The 20,883-nt window shown below is 40.3% G+C and overlaps 1 protein-coding gene across 1 annotated transcript in view; it reads right to left on the bottom strand.

The window, feature by feature from the left end:
* Nucleotides 1-20,883, bottom strand: part of SLC9A9 (solute carrier family 9 member A9) — a 592,279-nt gene that overhangs the window by 78,384 nt on the left and 493,012 nt on the right. The window lies entirely within an intron of this gene.

Raw genomic sequence — 20,883 nt, 5'->3', positions numbered from 1 at the left:
AGCAAATAAATAAGTAAAACAATGGATAGAGATTGAAAGACAGCTCCCATCAACAACCTGAAATGAAGCATGTCTCTTCTTGGGATACATGAGTGTTTTGCTATCATTTAACTATGGGACCATTTTGATTACCTGCTTATTCAATATTTAATAGACATTTACTTAGCGTCTGTTATAGGTACTAAAGAGTGGTTGAAATTTCCCAATGGAAAACCAGATGGGCTCCCCATCCCAACCTTTCTATAGCTGGTGGAGTCCTTTGAAGAAACTCTCTCAAAGAAGTTTCAGTTCATGCCACTGGCAGCTTTTCTGTGGCTCTCCACAGCATTTTCAAGATTTCTGCTGGAAAGGGAGCACCGACCCCTACTCTTTCTCTGATGCTATTCATGCCTTTACCATATCATCTATATTTCAGATTATACTCAGAAAAGGTCTCTTGCTCAGGTCTTATCTTCACTATTACCAATGATTCTCTCAAGGTTGAGAAATCTGTCTCCAGGTAGCTTTTCATTTGTTCTTTCTTAGACGCCAGCATGAATGGCTGGTACAAGGAATATAAAGAAGGGAGACTGGGAATCCACTGAAATGTGTTAGCTGTCCTCAGCACAAAAGGCTTTCTTCATTTGAGAAGGGCCTAACTTTCATATATTTTGTACAGTGAGGCTACATCTTGCAGGTAGCAGAGTCATAATTAAAGCTGAAAAGGGCATAATTCTAAGAAAATTCTTAAGACTATCTCTCCTTCATCCTTCAGGCTGAAAAGTCTTTGTTCAAATGCCTTTGGTATTTACAATTGAATATAACCAATTCTTTTCTCTGTGTTTATCTCAGGATAGCATTACTTTGGTATGATTAAGAAGCATTTACTTTAATTAAGTCTTTTTTTTTTTTTTAGCTGTTCTTTAACACTTCTGTTATGTAGGTCCTTTGGAGCTGAGCTTGAGGGTGCCTAGCTCTCATGAACATTTGGTCATGGGAACATACACCCAAGATGCGTTCAGTTTGGGAGCCACAAATGCCTGAAGGTAAAGATTTTTGGTCTTTTGGGTGGTTTGAGTGGTCCAGAATAAGGTTTAATAGAAACAGTTGTCCATTCATAAATGGATTGAGATGCAAAGGAGGGCAAGAGAGTCATTGTAGGTCATGGCTGTACAATGCAAATTTAGACTGAAGAAGGAGATATAGGAGGACACTGCAATAGTCACTCTTGGGTATCTGTGAATTTAAAAACACTTAGCAAGAGGTGCTGAGTTGCTTTCTATGGTTCTATAAGCAGGGAAGCTGTGGTAAAGTTGTTGGGGAGAGATGTGGAGAATAACAATAGCTTTGGATACTAATTTGAGAATAAAGATCCCTAAGGAATTTCTGAACCCTGCTCAAGTAAATGGGAAATATATTCCTTTACCAAAACTACTCCAATAAGCAAATGCCTAAAAGGGTGCTATCTGGATTCAAGGGTTTGAACCTTTCGCAGTGATGTGATTTACTAAATGCATAAAAATGCGAGCATAACTGATCCTTTTTTCTTGATAGTGCTTACTGACATGGACAGGGGCAGATCCAGATTTTGTGGGGCATAAGGTTGCCCATTGGGAGGGCCCTCCTTAACGAAAAGAATACAAATTTTGAATATAAAATAAGGGCAGGCCCCTGAAAAGGGGCTCCTGCAAGTGAAGGGCCCTGAGACTTGAGCTTTACTGATCCCAATGAATCCACCTCTGGTTGTGGAGCTGTGTCATAATAACAACTCAGTGGGATGAGCCATGAAGGTTGGAGACCATTCTGTACCACACAACTACATCAGCCAGGCAAAGGGAAGTGTGTAAACCATGGTCCTAAGGTTCGTGGCTCAGTGAGCACACCTGAGTGCTTTGCTGGCCAGGCTAGAAGCTGTTCTGTGGAACCCTTAAGGAAGAGACCTCTCACTGAAATAAACACCAGAATGTCTGCTTCCTTATGACCAGCAGGCCCTGATCCAGAACTTTCTGAGCTGGAAGTTTCCTCACGAGACCACTTACAAAGCTTACTGCTGACATGTTCCTGTTCATTATTGGACGACCTTAGGTTTAAAACACAACTAGAGCAACTAGGGTTCAAATAAAATAACATTCAAAGCCAATCAGCTCCCAGAACTGGATTTGTCAATTAACTTGAGCAACTTGCTACAAATCAGGCTCTTCTCGACATACAGACATACCCCTGTGGTCATGTCCAAGGAAACTGAAGATGAGCTGCAATAATTCCTACTGGGTGATCTATTTAATCACCCAGCAGGGTATGGCATGACTAGAGCATGTTCAAGTTCAGACATGCGCAGCGTGCACACACACACACACAGACTCATAAAAATGTGTCTCTTCCTGAAAAGGTTATTCCTTCATTGTATCTTATCTATCTGTGAGCAAATTGTCAAAACAATCCTCCAATGCTAGATAATATAATCTTCAAATGCCAGTAATATAAAAATGACTGTAATAATAGAAGTGACACCATTACCATCCATGGCACCGGCACTTTTACTGTTTCTCAAATCTGCCACTATCCTATTTTCTAGTCTTTATTCCTTTATTCACTGAAATGACTGATAAGGGCAGTTTGGACACCCAGAAGAGGAGATAATGGTTTTGACCTTAATAGATGGTTTGACTGTGCAGTGCATCCCTAGACTTAATACTAAAAGAGACTACGGATGTGTTTTTCCTTGCTTTTCTTCCTCTTTATTGTGGATGCAACTAATTGTGTGTGATCATGAGAACACGAGCACGTGTTTGACAGGAAATGTTAAATTCCTTTTGATTTTTTTTTTCCAGTGTGTGTGGTGGCAAGAGAAGGAGGGTGTTCTTTTAAAATTCTTTCCTTTTTCTAGGCAAAGTGTGAAAATAGAAGGTGAGAGTGAGCCAGTTCTCAGAATAAGATGTTCTACCAAGATGCAAAGAGGGAAGAAAAGTCATTTTCAATAGCTTGGAGAGTGGGGGTCGATCATATCACTGACATGGCTTCATCATGTGGTCTTGGCTTCAGCAATAAAATACCGTAGAGAGCAAACTGCAGGAGTCTCTATTGTGTTTTCTGAAATGAATTAAAGGGGTCTGCTGGAACTTAGAGTGCTAGGAGGGTGGCATATCTACCCTTGATTCTTCTGATGGTGTCAAAGATGATTCATTGTTATATATAAAAAGAAACACTTTTGTCTGCTGTTCATACATCAAAAATGACAGAGGATATATACTTTCACCTAGGATATTTATCCAATGTTGCTGCCTCAGAAGCATGGTTCGAAGTCCCATGAGTTCCCACACAAGGAGACTTTCGATCTGTGATATGTGCTCTGGCCAAGGCCTTTAGCCAACTACCTGAGCAATATTCTATCTAAGCTATCAGCAAGATGTAGTGATCAATAGTTTTAACAGCCTGCAAGTTATGGCTGAAAGAGTGGCTTACCTATCAAAACCACGTATCGCCTGGAATAATTATGATTCTAGCTTTGGGGCTGGAAATTATTTAAATGAAAGATTATTTACAAAGGGAACAGCAGGGACAAGTATCATGTAAATTAGATTCATTAAATGGACAGATTCACTCACAGTTCATTTTGGGATAATTTATGCCAGTTTTCTCTGATGTCATCTGTTGAGGTTAATAATTAGTCATGCTTATCATTAACTGATGGAGGTTGCTTTGTGTAATGGCAGAAGGAGGCATATTATTTGTGAAAGCTCCTATGAATATTGAGCTTTCAATGGTTTATTTGCAAATGCAACTCCTGTTTTCTCAACCAATTCAGTATCCTGATGCATTTAGCACCATATTCTCAGGAGCTTTACAGAAGAATATATTTCTCTTCACTAGTATATAAACCGTCAAGATCAAAAGAGAATAGGGTAAAATGTTCATTCTAAATCTGTAGTGCTTTCTGCTTAGAACTAAAAAGAATATTTTAGTACATTAAGAAGTACATTAAGAAATCTCTTTCTTAGGCTAAGTTATAGATCTCTTGAGAAATATAATATTATGATGCCCATTTACAAGATTTTATGAATAGAAAATTAACTTTAAAACTCTTAAAACTCCATGTATGTAAGACATATAAGGAAGGCACGTATCTAAGATGGTAAGACATTGCTCCATTTAGACTTTTTGAAATTCCTCCTATTGCCTGCAATCCTTATGTGTCTCAGTTGTGTTAGTTAGTGACTCTGACCTTGAGAAGGTAACAAAAATGATACCCACCATTAATGTTGTTTCTTTTTTAAAAAACAATATATTTCCTGGCATGTAATTGTTCTTTTTTTTTTTTTTTTTTTAATACTTGACCTCCTACGGTATTTTACACTTACATCATTTCCCCATTTATAATTCTTTCTTGTCTCAGTGTTTTAAAAAAGTAAAGCGTTATGTAGTTCTTTTAAAAAAATTCAACCAAATAATAATGATCATAAAATTCTAAACTATTTATCTTGAAAATAAATTCTGAAGGTAGTGAAGTTGCTGAGAGATGTTTTGCAAAACAGCTGGATGAAGGAGACAGTACCTGGGTTAAGTCCTGAGCTTTGTGTTGTGTAACAATGGAGGGAACACCGAAGCGGGGAATACCGCACCTGGATTGAGTCTGGTTTTGGACATATTGACTGTCAGCTGTCTTTCAGGCATACAGGTTGAGACAACACATAAATTGTATCTGTGTATCTAGACTGACAGAGTATAAATTTGATTCATGCTTGCTTCTGTGCTATTTTAATCCAATGGTATAGACAGAGTCACTTAGGGAGAGAGACTAGAGTAAGAAAAGGGCCTTGGATGAAACCTTAACTTTAGCATCTAATGGACAGAGGAAGATAAGCCTGAGAATGAATGGCCAAAGAAGGAGGAGGAACTCAAAGACAGTGGTATTCTGTCAGGAAAGACAGGAGAAGGAGTATTATAAGAAGGAAGCAATCAACAGTATTATATGCTGCTGAAAAGACATTTCAGAAGAGAACTGAAAAATGTCCATCTGGTTTAGAGGTATGGAGCCCATTGTTGATCTAATAAGCTGCTTTAGTAAAGTGGTTGAGGTGGAAGACAGATATAAATAGGTGGAGGACTGACTAGGAGGAGAGCAAATGGAGACAGTGAGATAGTGAAATTTTCTGAGAAGTTTGGCTATGTAGGAAAGAGATAGAAAATGATAGGCCAAGGGGTTGTAAGGTGAATGTAAGTTTTTATTTATGCCATTGTTGTTAAATGGTTAAGACTTAAACATTTAAAAAGCCAAATCAAAGGACCTATTTGAGGAGGAATAGTTGACTATATAAGAGTAAGAATATGGGAGAGGATGTGATTCAAAGGACAGATGAGGAGAATTGAAAGAAAAGACAAGGTGTAAAAGTAGGTTGGTTTTGATGTTTGATGGATCAATGGGAGGAGTTGCTATCTGATCACTTCTATATTCTCTGTGAAGTAGGAGGTAAGATCATTGTTGACAGTGAGGTGGGAGGTTATAGGGCTGGCAGTTTGAGGAGAATAAGGAAGATTTGAAAAAGTAACTGAGGATAGTGACCAGAGAAGTGAAACAGGATAGTTGGTTAGTACTGAGGATCCATATAAGGTTGGTGATCCAGAATTTAAAAGGGAGCCGGCCACTGGTGTGTAATTTCTCCAGTAGAGCTCAGCTACTCAGATGCAGTCCCTCCAAAAGCAGAGTGTTGGATTCATCACTGTTTTGGGTTTTGCCAGAAGGGTGTACCAAAAAGATGATGGATTGAGGAATCTGGAGTGCTTGTAAGAGTGTTACTGAAATAACAGAGCATGGAATCCAATCTGGATAAGTAGGAAAGTGAAGAAAGAAAGGATAGACATTAATGAATTGAAGTTTCACATCAGGTCAAAGAAGGGTCTCATCTATTCATATGCCACCCTTAATGGTGTTTGTCTATAGAAGGGAAAAATGTATAGTTCGAAAGTTATGAATCTTTAAAGCCTCTTAATACAAGCAATTACTTTTTGATAAAGCTAAAGAGCAAATAAGAACTAAGTCCAATTTTAACAACTCTCCCAAATCTGTAGGAGGGCCCAAGCACCGACAAAACAAATTCAAAGGCAAGCTCAAGCTTGTATATTTTCTTATCTGAATATAGAATTCTCCCTGTATACCAGTTGTAACTCTCAGCACAATGAACTTGCAAAATATATATATATATATATATATATATATATATATATATATCCTTTTCATTCATTGTGTACAAAGAACTTATAGTGCAGATTAGGAAAAAAATGGAGGAAGAAGATGGAGGAAGAAGATGAAACCATAGTTTTACTCAAAGCAGAAACTCATTTAATTTTTCTGTTATTCTTAGCAAAATAAATGCTGACCCAACTGCTGGAGAAAACTGATTCTTGATGTTGAAAAAAACAAACTTTAAAATAATCATTCTACAGTCTCTTTTCTTTTTTTGTACAGTATGGCCTTTTTAATATTATATTACTTTTCTTAAAACCTTTGGATAAAATGGAAAGGGAAATAAATAAAATACTATCTATGTGGAAAACAGGAGGAAAAAAGTGTCAAAGAACTTATGCATTCAAACTCCGCAAAATTTTTCAGATGACTATTAATTTCCTTCACCAAGTCGTAAGTAATGTCACCAGCAAGGGCAAGTCTAATTTTTTTTTTTTCTCCAGAAAGGAAAATGTTTAGTTATTCCAGAGAAGTAAATGAAGGGAAATGGAAATTTCTCCTCAGCAACTAAGCCTCAAATAAACAAAATACATCTAACAATTCAAGGACTTGAACTTGGACCTGGTAGTAGAGACAGTTGCTAGAACCCCAGAAATCTGTGAGTCTATGTGTTTTAGTTTCCTTGAATGCTCAAGCAAATACCATGCAATGGTTTGGCTTTAGCAATGACGATTTATTTGCTCATGCTTTTGAGGCTAAGTTAAAGTCCAAATCAAGGGAGCTGGTCCACTGGTGTGGTGATGCTTTCTCCCTGAAGACTGTGGCATTCTGGGGCTGGCTGCTGGTGATCCTTTGTCCTTAGCTTGTCACATGGCAAGGTACATAGTGGCCTCTTCTGGCCTCTCCCTCCTCTTCCATGTTCAACAGACCATGATTTCAATTTCTGGCTGCTCCCTCTGTGGCTTTCTCTCCCTCTGTCTGAGTTTTATTCTGCATATGAAAGACTCCAGTAATATGATTCAAACCCATCCTGAATGAGATGGGCCATCAAAGTAACCTCATCAAAAGGTCCTATTTACAATGGGTTCACACTCACAGACACGGACTAAGTTCAAGAACATGTTTTTCTGCGGTATATACAGCTCCAAACCATCACACTAAGAGATGATGGATCAAATTTGTCCCAGCAAGGAACACCCAAAGGGTATTTCATCATTGGATTTGGTCATGCACTGGCTCAGTAACTTTCACAAACATGACAACCAATCATTTAGAACTTTACTAGAGAAAGGGCTTCATGCCTGGTTTGATCAGATGGTAGTTATGAGAAAGGGATAGGAATAATTTTGTTTGTTTCAACACATGCAGTGGTAGGAAAGCCAAAAGGGAAAATGAAGAAGACCACTCAAAGGAAACAGACACAATGAGGAGTAAAACTGAAAGTCAAACTTCCCCCAAAGAGAATTTGGTATAAGAAAATGCAGGCATTTTTGGCTAAACCAGGGATAAAATGGAAACTACATCCATTTGAGGTCCAGTGTTCTAAAACACAAGATAGGAAAAGGGGTCCTGGATGGGGGCAGCCTACCCTATGCTCTGTGTTTTAGTGCCTGCTTTGCTGAGCTCATCTGTAAAATGAGAGAAATGTCAGCTGCTCTGCATTATAATAAAAGGTCCACCATATTTGTGACCCTTCCCACTCTTATCAATAGCCATTTTATTGACCCAGGATAACTATCTTTTCAAACTTTTCTTCCAATACTGGAGATGTATTTTATAGATAACTCTGCCTTGAAAGAATTGCTCCCAAACCAAAATAATGAAGGGGATCCAGTTAGGAAAAATATCTGTATGGTGACAATCAATTCAAGGAGATTCATAAAAATGATAAGTTCATGCTTGTTAGGAGTGAGGTAAGATCACTTCCTTTGTTTCTATAAGAAATGAAGTAAAAGCAGCTCAAGCTGGAAGGTGGATGAGAAGTTAAGCGGCTCTTGACAGCAACATGTTGGACTTTCTGTTTATTTCAAATAAACTATTCCACTTATTTCTTTCATTTTCACATACACTTCCTGTGATTGAATCACAGGAAGTCAATATGTCAATTATTTACTTCCTGGGAGCCTAAGAAAGCACCTCTATTTATGATACACCATCAGACAGAACAATTACATTTTGTTGAGTTTGTAAGGATAAAAACATGACAAGTGCACCATATTTCTGAAAAATAGATTCCAAGCGTATAACAGAGAGCCAGGCATCTCTTTCCTTTTTTCACATAAAGCCATGCAAAAATATATATTCTTTTTTGTACAAGTGGATTTTGTTTGGCCAATAAGAGGCCAAATTCTCATGGAATCACTTTAGAGGTGCTTCCATTGTGCAGTATGGTTCTGATTGAAAGCATAAATAAACATAAAAGACTGAAAAATGTGCTCCAAGTTCCATGCCTGGTAAAAAAAAATGTGGAGAATTCCATATGGGAATCATTATTGTTAAGGCTTCAGGGGTTCCTGACTGCACTTTGTTAGGGAAGATGCTCTTGTGAAAGTACAATTTGGGGCTGGGAATTCCTTTTACTTTCCAGAGGAGAAAACTGCGGTTTGGAGGGACTGACTCAGGCATGGCCAGCAAAGCTGGGGCTAAAAACCAGAACTTCTGACTCCTAATCTTGCTGCACTCTGACCTTTGGGGCCCAAAATTGTGCTCTTTAATATGATCTCTGCTTTAGCTGGAAAACACCTGACTTTTCTCACAATGAGCACTCAATTTATATAAATAATAGAAGCTTGCATATAATGCTTATTTCTAATGGTAGATGAATAGGCAGTTTATTTTCATGGACGGATGGGATTCCCCAAAGTCTGTGCTTATGGGGGCAGGAGGAAGCCTGCTGCCCTGGTCTGCTGATTGCAGCCAGGGAGACCCCCTCTTTCTTCCTTCTCTTCCCCAGCCCCGGGTTGGAAAGACTGGAGCAGGGTTCATGGAATAGTCCCACCTCTGAGTGTTTATTCCTAGTGAGAGACACTTGCAAAACACGATGGCATTTTAGACCATCGTTGAGCTGGAAAAAAAGGTTATTTTACCTGAAGAGTTTGGGGTCCTAGTGAGAGACACTTGCAAAACACAGTGGCATTTTAGACCATCGTTGAGCTGGAAAAAAGGTTATTTTACCTGAAGAGTTTGTAGCTGGGCTTAAAGGCATGTACCAGAGAGGAGAGGGGCCCTGATAACCTTTCTGTTCCTGCAGAGGCAGGTGCTGACATGTCAGCCCTGGCTGCTCCTCTCTCTGGGGCAGAACCTGGTGCCCATCATCCTATGCAACTAGGGAAAAACTGCAGTGTGTGACTCTGAAGGGGGTTGGGGCATACTGGATCATGTCCCTAAATAATAATAGCTGCCTTTTATTGAGGGCCTATTCCGCAACTCCCCCACCCCACCCCCACCCCAGGGCCTGTGCTAAGCATACTGAATATAATATGATGAATCTCACAACAATCCTGCAATATAGGTACAATTATTATTATCATCACCCCCATTTTACAGATTAGGAAATCAAGGTCCAGAGCATTCAAATAACATTCCCAGAGTCACAAGGCTAGTTAGTGGCAAAGATCTGAACCTGGCTTTTTGACTCATCCACTATGCTGCTCTAATGAGTTTGTACTTGACTCAGTAGGATGTGGTACATCAGTGCCATATTCATGACATAAGTAAACCTTAGGGCTAATTGAAGTGAAGTCTACAAATAGAAGATGAGTTGATAAAACTGATTTAGCACAGGATAGTGAAATAAGCGTTCTGCCTCTTTTTGAGTAGAATATTAACTGTGGAGCATTCCCCCTTTGAGGGAGCAGCTTGGAGAGGAAAAACAAGGGTGCTCAGAGGACTAGAGAATGCCATCTGTGAAGCAAGACTGGGTGAGTGACTTGCTTGTTCCAAAGAACAGGCCCAGCAAGAATATGGAGCAGGTTCATAGAAACAGGTTTCCCCCTGGGGGAAAACATCCACAGTCATCTTCTCCCACAAGAGTAGTATTTCTGCGACTGGCACAAGCAGACCCAGAGTCATGAGGGCTGGAACCCCACAATCACCAGGGAACACTCCCCACTTCCTTACCACTCACACCTGCCTCATCCTTACATAGCCCCAGTGCTCCCAATAAGCAGCATCAGATTCTGTGGATTTAGGCTCAGAGGTTTTTCTAGCTCTGTCCTTTCCTTTCCATTCCCATTGCAACTGCCATCATTTAGGCTCTCGTGACTTCTCCCTAATCAATGCTGTTAGAGCAATCTTTCTAAAACAAGACTCTGTGTCACTTCTGTCTCTACAAATCATCCAGTTCTCCATTATCTACTGAAACAAGTCCAGACACCTTCACCTAATACTCAAAATCTTTACAGACTTCCTTAATCACAGTTTTCAGTCCCTTGTTCTCTAACAGCTAACCCTAAATGTACCAAGGCACAAGCCTCACTTTATCCCAAGCACATATAACATTTTCCCACATCCTCATTTTGACCTTTACTTCACCTAGAAAAAATTAATAAACACATACTGTGTGTGTTTGGTAGTTCCTAGTTTTCAAAGTAGCTTCACATACCTTATTCCATTTGAAACTTACAGTTACTGTGCAGTGTCGATATGATTATACTCATTTTATAGATTAGAGGGTCCGAGCAGGCCAGTGGCCTCCCTGAGGTTCCACAGCTGAGGAGCCGAGGCAGGGCTGGGAGCCAGATCTTCTAACTTGTTGCTCTGTTCTACACGCCATGTTGCTTTGCCCTCTCTTTTATCTTTCTTTTCCTCTGGATCCCCTCAATTTCTACTTGTCAAATTCTGTTTTTCTCTCAAAGCCCATCTTCAAGTGCATCAACTTCATGCACTCTTCCAGAATAACCTCAGGTAAATTGATGGCGCTCTAGACGTCTCTGAGCTCTTATAACTCCTTGTCCAACTTGCCTAGTACCTAAGGTAATTAGGTAAAACAGCTTGAGGGTTCCTGGATAATAATTTCAGACCTGCGTAGATGAAGGTTTTAAAACTCTTTTGGTCATGACCCCCATTAAGAAACACATTTTGTATCACGAGCACAGTATATATGCACAAATACACGCACACTTGAAACAAGTTTCATAAAATAGTGTTTACTTCTAATGTTGCAATGCACTTTCATATTTTCTATCATCTGCTTTCATTTCCTAAAAAGTGCTAGGTAGAAACCCACTAGATTGATTTTGAGAACGATTAATGAGTCCTGATCAGCAGTTTGAAAAACTCTGGTTTAAATATTATCTGTCTCTTCTAAGTGGTCTAGACAATATTTTTAAAGATTTGCAAGAGACTGAGCTAGAAAGAGAGGCATATGCATCATGGATTTAATCTGAGAAACACAAACAGTTCTTGCAATGCCCCAGCCAGGAAGGAAGGGCCTCAAGCTGGAGAACATCAGCCTCTACTTGCTGGAAGGTCAAGGACAGGGATTCTTGATGGGCTAATGGATGAGCAGGGAGCATCCTTTCTACACTTGGGCATGTTCAAGAGTGGGATTTATGAGAACTAGAGATCTGGGAAGGCACGTTTGTAGACTGAGAGGAGACTTACGTGCTCATCATATTCTTGAATGTGGCAGGAAATCAGCTAGAATTTAAAAATGATAAAAATGTAATAACATTCTTTGTTTATATCTGCATAGTGAGTCTGAGGGCCTTCAGGCCTATAAACCTGTCACTGAATTTAGTATCATTTCAACTTTATGAAGCACTTGATGTTTGCAAAGTGCTTATACAATCACCAATTACCGTAATGTTCATCTCCTGAACATTTCAGTTCAGAGAAGTCCCGGGGACTTCATTCTACATGTAAAAAGAAAAAATAAGTGGGAAAAAAAATTGGTCAAACTAGGGAAAGGCCAGCCTTATGCACTGGTGCTGCTGGAGCTGTTTGAGATGAGGGGTGCCTGCTTATGGGTGCCCTGGGGATCCCCTCTTTACCTTAGCACCTGGAGTCTGTCCTGACCAGGGCTGGCCCACTGCTCTTGGGAATTCCAGAAGTGGTTCTGTGGCTACATGAAGCAGGGGAGGGAAAGGCAAAGGGCTTGGCACCTGCAGCCCAAGTCTGAAGCCATAGGGAAGGATGAGGGAGGAGGTGTCTCAGGTTGCTGGGAAAGCCTAAGGAGGGAAGGGATAAAGCACTCACAGTCTTTCCTGTTCTAGCTATTAAACACATGAGAAAGGATTAGGGATAGATTTGCTTACCAGCTTATATGAGCAGGAAATCAGCCTGGCCAAGTTTACAGGCAGCAGGTCAGTGAAACCTAACAAACTGGCTGATTTCAAGGAATTCCAAGGAAATGGCTTCAAGGGATGCTGAAGGCAATGGTTTGAGGATGTGTCTGTTTCCTTTGGAAAAGGTTAGCTCTTTTGAGCTGCTTCCCCCACATTTAAAAGCCCATTGTACCAGCTCCCACGGCAAGTGGCTGCCTCAGTAGGCTGAGCTGGTAGCCTTCTAGGTTGTTTGTTTAGGAAGAAAAAGCAGCTTTTTCTTTGAAGTTGGATTTTAATTCAACATTTCCTGCTAGATTAGTTAAAGTCTCTATCAGAAATTCTCCTCATTTCTGACCATGAGTAGGTAACTGAGGTACCAGAAGCTGGGCTGAGAGACTTAGTCGGCTTCTTAACTAGAAAACACCCAGGTAGACCCTGAAACTTACACCATGGGGACATTTTTGTTAGTCGAAATTTTAAGAATCAATCTCAATGAAATGATACATTTATATTTTAACACATTTATGTTTTGGAACACATGTTGAGTGTTCCAAAATATCTTTCAAATTAGAATGAGAATCTTCCTGCCCCCTCCCCTTCTCTTTTTTTCGCATGTAGAAAACAGGTGGGTGTTTTCTGGAGCAGCGTCCAGGGTCATTTGTAGTTTACTGTTCTCCCTGTCACACTCCCGTCAACCTCTCCCACAGCCACATGTTATCTCCATTATAACAAACCAGGCTGTGCGACTCCATGCTTAAAGTGCTGGGCTGGTCTCCTGTGTCAGTAAAATCAAGTTCATTTTCTTGACTATGGTTTCTGTGGTCCTGCCACTCTATCTCCACCCTAACTCCCCATTTTCCTGTTCCACTGTTACATTCACACTCAAACTTTCACCATTTTCCGAGTACCCCCATGCCCAGTTTATTCCTTTGTCTTAGCTGTTTCCATTGCCAGAAGGTCCTTTACACCCTCAGCTCTGCTCCTTGTAGGTTCTTCATCTTTTCTCACCCAGAGCCAAGGTTACTTCTGTGTGGCTTCCCTCATTCTCCAAGTGCGGGATACTGATTACGTGCTTCAACCTGGCGGGCCTGGGCCGGGGGACCGGATCCACCCCTGGGGAGGGTAGTGGGTACGGGTGACAGCGCCCTCCACAGCCCCCCGGGCCTGAGAAGGTGAGGCCGGAGGCAGGCCCCAATTCCTCACCCAAAACCAACCGTTGGAGGAAGCTTGCCGGGTAAGACCGCCTCCCTCGTCTAACCACTCAACCCCTCCGTTACAATGCAACGTCCCCTACTGCCAGTGCGCATGCACCAATCATTGTGCAACACCCAACAACCAAAGACAACCTCCGCGCCCTCTCAGAACCAATCCAAGCCTTTAACCTCTACAGCTACCCCGCCCTCTAAACCGCCCGTTATAAGCTTGTACTCTCCCCTAATAAACTCTCTTGGCTTCTTCACCCTAAAAGAAACGTGTCCCGCCTGTTCCTTTCTCGCCTCCCTCCATACTTTGCACGCCTCCGCCGGGGACCGGGCCCAGTCCCCCGCCTCGCCCTCGCCTCCGGGAAAGAGCCCCCGCCGCCGGTACCTTCCGAGCAATCCTGAGAGCCTAGGATTTAGCAACCGGCCGCCAATTCCCCCCCCACTAGAAGAGTCAACTACGACCGCATCCAAGTATGGCTGGATGGCCTCACCCCCCTCTGGCTTCCATAATACTCTTGGCTTGCAACTTTGTGACAGTTCTTAGTGCATTGGTGGCCAGGATCTCTGCCTCATTAGGAAGCCGGCATCTTGATGGCAACCAGTATTTCATATTTATCTCCACAGCTTCAGAAGAAGCTAAAAGACATACTTGTATTTTGTCTGGGGAAGAAATATTAAATCTAAATTCAGTTAAAGAGATTGAAGAATATTTAATCAGAGAACTTTTTTTTTTCTTCCTGGAGAAAGAAATAGAACTAACCCAATTCTAGAAGCATTAAGTATGTAGAACATGGTAGGTACCTGATAAATGACTGTCATATGGATGAATCAGACTTATGACAGAAAGGAAGAAAAAGAGCTGTGACACATTGCAATCTGCTCAGACACATTGTCTGAGTCACCAAACAAAAATATAAAATTAATACCAACCAGAAAGAATTCAGACTACACCCGACATTGGGAATAAGAGTCTCATCCTTTGCTCCAAGGCTTACTCCATTGTTCCCTGGAGACTACCTCCTTTGTCTTCTTTTGTCTAATTCTGTACCTTTCAGACATATTTATTCAGATACTCTTTCATCTATTCATGCCACACTTGCCATAGGACCTTCCCCCATGTTATTCTTTCTGCTCAGGATGCTCTTTCTCCCTTCTCATTATTTAATTTCATGTTGCGAAATCCCAATTTCTCCATGGACTCTTTCCCACATGACTGGAAGAATAGTATTTATTTCCCTGACAAGCTCTTCCTCCATTACCCACCAGTACACTTATCTCTTTGTTCACTCTTATTTATGAGCTGGTCCAACATATGTTCAGAATATATCACCACTGTCTACCTTGTGAAGCAAACTTTAATTAGGGCAGAGCCGTGTCTGCCCAGCACTTTCTGAGTGGTGTGTGCCACTTCACATGTGATGAGTGCTGAGGAGCTGCAGTCTCCAAGAGAGATCCAGGTCCCTCTGCACTGTGCCTGGTGATAATATGTAAGGCCGGCAGCCACCCAGGCTGATAATGTGTCTCTGGTAGCTCATGAATTGTTGGCAGCCTGTAAATACCTTGGCTCCTACCGTTGAGAAGAAGTAACCAACTAGCAACTAAAGGAAATTTAAACAAAATGCTCTTTTTTCCATGGAGAAGCAATATTAAAACTAAATTCAATACAGGCAGCATCAAGATAATGCATGTATTTTTGAGAGTCTTGCTGTTTTGTTCCTTCTCCCTCTTTTAAAACAAAATGATTCAATACCAACCTAGAAGTCTTCAAATATAACACCACATTGCTAATGACAAAACACCAGGGCTTCACCTGAAAGGTGCAATTGAAAGATCTCCTTTATCACAGAAGACACAGGAGGAATAATTATCATCAAAGGCTTGTGTCCCTTCCATTGTGGAACAAAAAAAAAAATTGCTGCACTTCTCTATCAAGTCAAAATTGCTGTCTGTGGTGTAATTTCCAGAAAAATAACCACAGGATGATGGACTATAACTTAGAAAAATCATAAATGAATCAACTGCATGTGCAGAATAGGGAACACAAAAGAACTGCCTAATATGTGGCTATGACAATTTACTAGAGATCAAATATGAATTATATATGATTTATAGCCTAAGTGAAACCTTTCGTTTCTTAAGACTTTGTTACAGTAATAAAATATGGTTGTTGCAACTAAAATTATTACAAACATGTAAAATAATGGAAATTTTGGTCACTTAGAGATAATAAATAACTATGAATGAAAACTACTAAAAGCGTTACATGATGCCTCTCTTTAAGAGATCAACATGTAGTAATAGTAAAACTAACACTTATTGAACACTGTTCTAAGAGATTTAAATGAATTCATTTCATCCTCAAAACAAACCTAGGAGGTTCTATTGCCCCCATTTTGCAGATGAGAGACTGAGGTACAGAGAGGCTAAATAACTTTCCTAAAATAACACAACCTGTAAGTGAATGGAGCTACAATAGCAAATCCATAAATCTTGACCACTGTACCTGACTTTCCCCTATTTGATAAAAACCAACAGTGGAATGTGTCAGTGTCTCTTTATAAAATAGGTATTTTGGTGAAAAGGCTTTTGGAAGTCAGAAATTTTAGAACAGAACTATATTGGAATGTAAGAATATATGAGAATTTGTTCACGTCTGTATCCCTACTGCCCAGGACAGTGGCTGGGACATGACTGGCTCTTAATAAGCATTTGATAAACAAATTAGTGACTGTAAATGAATGAGAAGATCTAATACATTGGTCTGCACCGAGAGTTTTCAATCGGTGTTTTTTGAATTGGATTTAAAGGAATTTATTTTGTGAATCAGTTCTACAAAGGGAGGAGTCACCTTCTGACTTCTTGTTTGTGTAAATCCAGATTTTCATATTATTTGCTTAAAGTGAATATGAAATGCAAGACTGTTCTTATTTAATAGAAATTTTGTTAACACTTTTATAGGGGCAAAAGCAAAAGAAAGCATGGATTGCAAAAGTCCTACAGAATCCCAGGATCATTGTTGAAATCCCAATTATCATCTTGGGACCCACAACTGTTCACATTCACAGTAGGGGAATCCATCATGTTCAGGCAACAATTCACAAAATTATACTTGTGATCAATTGTCAGGACTTTAGAAGAGTTTTTAAAATTTATTTTATTTTATTTTTTTTAATTAGAGAAGTGGTAAATTTACAGAACAATCATGCATGAAACCCCAGAATCCCATATTGCAATGAATTTAGGCCATAGGATCTTGAAAAAACTGACTGCTTAGCTGTTTTAAGTATGTTTTGGCTCTGAGAAACAAGAGAACAACTTACTGTCAGCAGGAAGCTGTTTTGACAACCAACCAACTTTTCTGTTGGATTTAGTTGGAGCAGAGTTTAGTCTTTATCATTCTCATTATACGGAAGAAGAAATCATGGAAGACTCACGTGAGGACTTGAACAAAACCCAGCTCAGGTTTGCAGGTACTGTTAAAATTCCCCTGCATTGGTTTCCACCAAAAAATCGTGGGAACAAAAAGGAACATGAAGCTGGTATTATCTTTTAGTGAATTTTAATTTCACTTCACTTAGGTGAAAACTCTTGACCATTTTACAAGATCTTTCTTTCTACATCAGCACCTGTGAGGACAAGAACCACCATAGGCAAGCTGAATTCCCAATGTATCAGTCAGGGGAAGGGAGTGGTGGCTGCACTGCTGCCCAATGCAAGCTTGGCTTTCCCTACAGCCAACTTCCTGGGAGGCACATTTATAATGTGATGTACACCCACACTTGAATATGCCAGCAGGGGATTTATTTAGAGAGAGCTTTTAGAAAGCTGATTGTTTGTTTGTTTGTTTCAAATATTTGCTCAGAGTAAAATTTGGGTGCTTTCTGAAACCAGTTGTGAGGGTAACCCTCATTTTACAAGTGAGGGTAACTTCTCTTCCACTCGATTGTAATGTATGGTTACTGTAAAGACTCTCCCCATTAAACTCTGGTGATGCCAGTGATTGAAGGGGATATTGGGTCATGACTCATTTCACTGAGACAAAAGTGCAAGATTGCATGAGGGTCCCCCATGTTTACTTTGTTTGCTGCTGGACCCCCAGTAGTTAGTTATATTGTCTAGCACATAGTAGGCACTCAATAAAGAGCTATTGAACCATAGGACATCTTACTTACATCCTCTGCTATCCCTCCTGATTGCTACTGAAAGTAAATTACACCCCAACCCCAGACTGGTGAAGCTTTTGATAAGTTACCAATGAATATCACATTAAAACTATAAATTGTATGCCAGGCACATTTACAACAATAGCATCACACATATATTAATTAGCGCTATCAGAACACAGCGGATGGACCCCTTCACCTGGGATCACTGGATTCTCAGGGGGACACAGCATGCTCTTTTGTTGATTATGAATGCTAGCTCCAAGCCCATCGGTAACCTTGGATTTGCCTTTTCCCTCCTTTGGGCTCAAGTTCCCTCATTTATAAATCAGGGATCATGGTGCTAACATTCCTCATTCCTCTGAGAGTTTCTCTTGAAGCAAACTCAAGTCATTCACAAGGCCACAGTACTACCCCAATAAATAATTCATGTTGCTTCAGCTAGTCAGAATAAAGAAAAACTGCAATGCAGTGTTCATCATTTAAAATGGAAATTGCTGCTCACAATATTCATATCTATGATTTAAAATAAGTGTGACTGAGTGGGATATAATGAATTCTGACAAGTTTTAGAAGGGGACTTTTTTCTTTCCCTTTTTTTAAAAAATCTAAAATATCATTATGTTTAAATCCTTGGTTCCCAGTATCATTTTGAATGACCCTGAAGTTCATGTTTACTTTTCCCGGAGTGGCACTCCAGCCTCTCATCGTGTGGTACAGGAGGGTCTCTGGCACCTGCCACTTTCCTTGCTAGACTCTTCAAAACAGAAAACACAAGAGTCGCAGCATCCAGGCACCAAGCCTTTGAGTTTTGTTGGTAATACAAACTGGTAATACATCAGTACACACTTGATGGGAAGGAAGTCTCCATTCATGTGGCTTTATATAATTCTGTTACTGTGTCATCTTGCCAATCTATTGTCATCTTTGTGCTTTCTTTACACTTATGTAAAATGTTGGCAACCACATGATATTTTCAGTTGCTGCTAGCATACAGGAAGTGCTAAAAATGATTTTAGGCTTCCCTTTTTATTTTGGAAAAGATCTTTTTTATCTTGTGTCATTCACATTTATAGGACTAATATATACTTAAGAGAAGACATAATAAATGATAGCATAGAAAGAAACTCTAGGAAGCAGACAGTTCAGCAAGATCATTAGTTACCTATGAATAAGGCAACATAAGATTCCCAATCCAGCTGTAATATTGTGATCCTAAGCAAATAATTTGATCTGATGTCTTAATTTCTGCTTCTAACCTCCTTATTATAAGAGATTATTTGTAAGGGAGACAGATGGATCTAAAATTTTGAGTTTGGAACTAATAAAATCAACACAGGATTGGTGAGATAAGATGTATTCAAAATCATCAGAGAGAGAAAGACCTCTAAGCCAAAGCCAGGAGTTAATGCACCATATCAATTGTACTAATAAACCCCAAGAAAGAACAGAGCAACCATAGGAAGGAAGTCAACAAGTCTACAATGACTGGCCGTCCATGAGTAGGGAGAGAGATGTTGAGGCTGGGGGCAGGTGTCTGCCTGGGTTGTGTCCTTAGGGTGCCAAAGGGCAATCTGGGTGAAAATGCTCTCAAATTTACCCACTCTGCTTTGCTCTTCTTGCAGACCCACTTAGCAACCTTCTGATAATTAATATGATTTTTCTGCTATATCCATATCTGGAATGAAGGTACCCTGGATAGAAAAGAACTGATTGCTTGATTCATTCCTTTATTCAACAAATATTTACTGCTTGCTTGCTGTGTGTCAGGCACCATTCTATGTCCTGAGGACATACCACCTAATGAAAGCAGACCCAAATCCCTCCCGCAGAAAGCACAGATCCTGGTTGGAGGAGACTGTCAAAACAAATAACTATGTCAGGGGGTCCTAAGTGATATGGGAAAAAATAAATCAGGGAAGGGGTGAGGGAGTACTTGTGCTGGGCCTGCGAATTTAAATATGGAGCCAGGAAGGCCTCAGTGGCAACGTGACTGCAAAAGGTGAGAAAGGAAGGCCTGTGGCTCTCTGAGGAAAGGGCATGGCAGGCAGAGGGAGCAGAGGCCCCTGTGCAGGAGGGTGCTTGGCAAGTCTGAGAAAGGACAGGGTGGTCGGAGCAGAGGGAGTGAGGAGCCAGAGGAAGGACAGGAGGCTAGAGAGACACTAGGGACCAGGTTGTGATTGAGCCTTCTCATCTTGGGGAAAGGATATTCCCCATTGAGAAGGTGGTGATTTAGGACTCTGGTGTCTGGTTTATACTTCTGCCTCCTTTGAACTTGGCTGGACTGAGTCCATCTCTGAGACTGAACCATTCTTGGAGTCTTTGGTATTGTTAACTTTGTGCACCTGAAAAATTGAGGACACGACTTAGGATTTTGGGAACTCCTTCATGATGATGTTCTTGAGGTGAACAACCAGGACCGCACAGATCTTCAACAGATAAGTTTGAGATGTGAGTCCTGCACTACATAAAGTAAGGCATCATAATTACTCATTGCCTTAAGGGTGACTTTGTGAACATATTGAGATATGGTGCTTTTCATGTAGAGTAAGGGATATTGTGGACATAGAGTTGTTTCAATGAGGAAGTTCATTTAAGTACTTCATGATGCCTCTTTTGTATGATGAAATTTTACTGAAATGAAACTTGAGCAGCTCCTAACTGCATAATTAATTTCCTTCAGCCTCATGACAATTTCTTTTTTGGCTCATGCCAGGTAACCTGACCCCAGGTTTGGGGGGGATCATCTATACAGTTGGGCATATTACCTGCGTTCTGGGTGGAAAATAGTGTGATGGTAAATGCCAAGTGTACAATTTGTCTCTAAAAATATAAATGTATCATGAGGTCACAGAGTCAAACTGGTGGGTTTGCTACTCTCTGGGTATAAATTCAGAGCATGTCTATGATACAAAAACCACATTGTCTAAATGAAAATATGTTTTTGCAGTGATGACAGCACTGCAATTTCTAGAATGAACACTGTGCCAGTTTGGATGTACTATATCCCCTCAAATGCCTTATCTTTAATGCAGTCTTGTGGGGGCAGATGTATTAGTGTTGATTTGGTTGGAACCTATTGGTTCAGTGTT

Source organism: Choloepus didactylus, chromosome 1 (assembly GCF_015220235.1).
Source record: "Choloepus didactylus isolate mChoDid1 chromosome 1, mChoDid1.pri, whole genome shotgun sequence".
Classification (NCBI taxonomy): domain Eukaryota; kingdom Metazoa; phylum Chordata; class Mammalia; order Pilosa; family Megalonychidae; genus Choloepus; species Choloepus didactylus.
The sequence above is the reverse complement of the archived record's forward strand: the minus strand, read 5'-3'. Positions and strand labels throughout refer to the sequence as shown.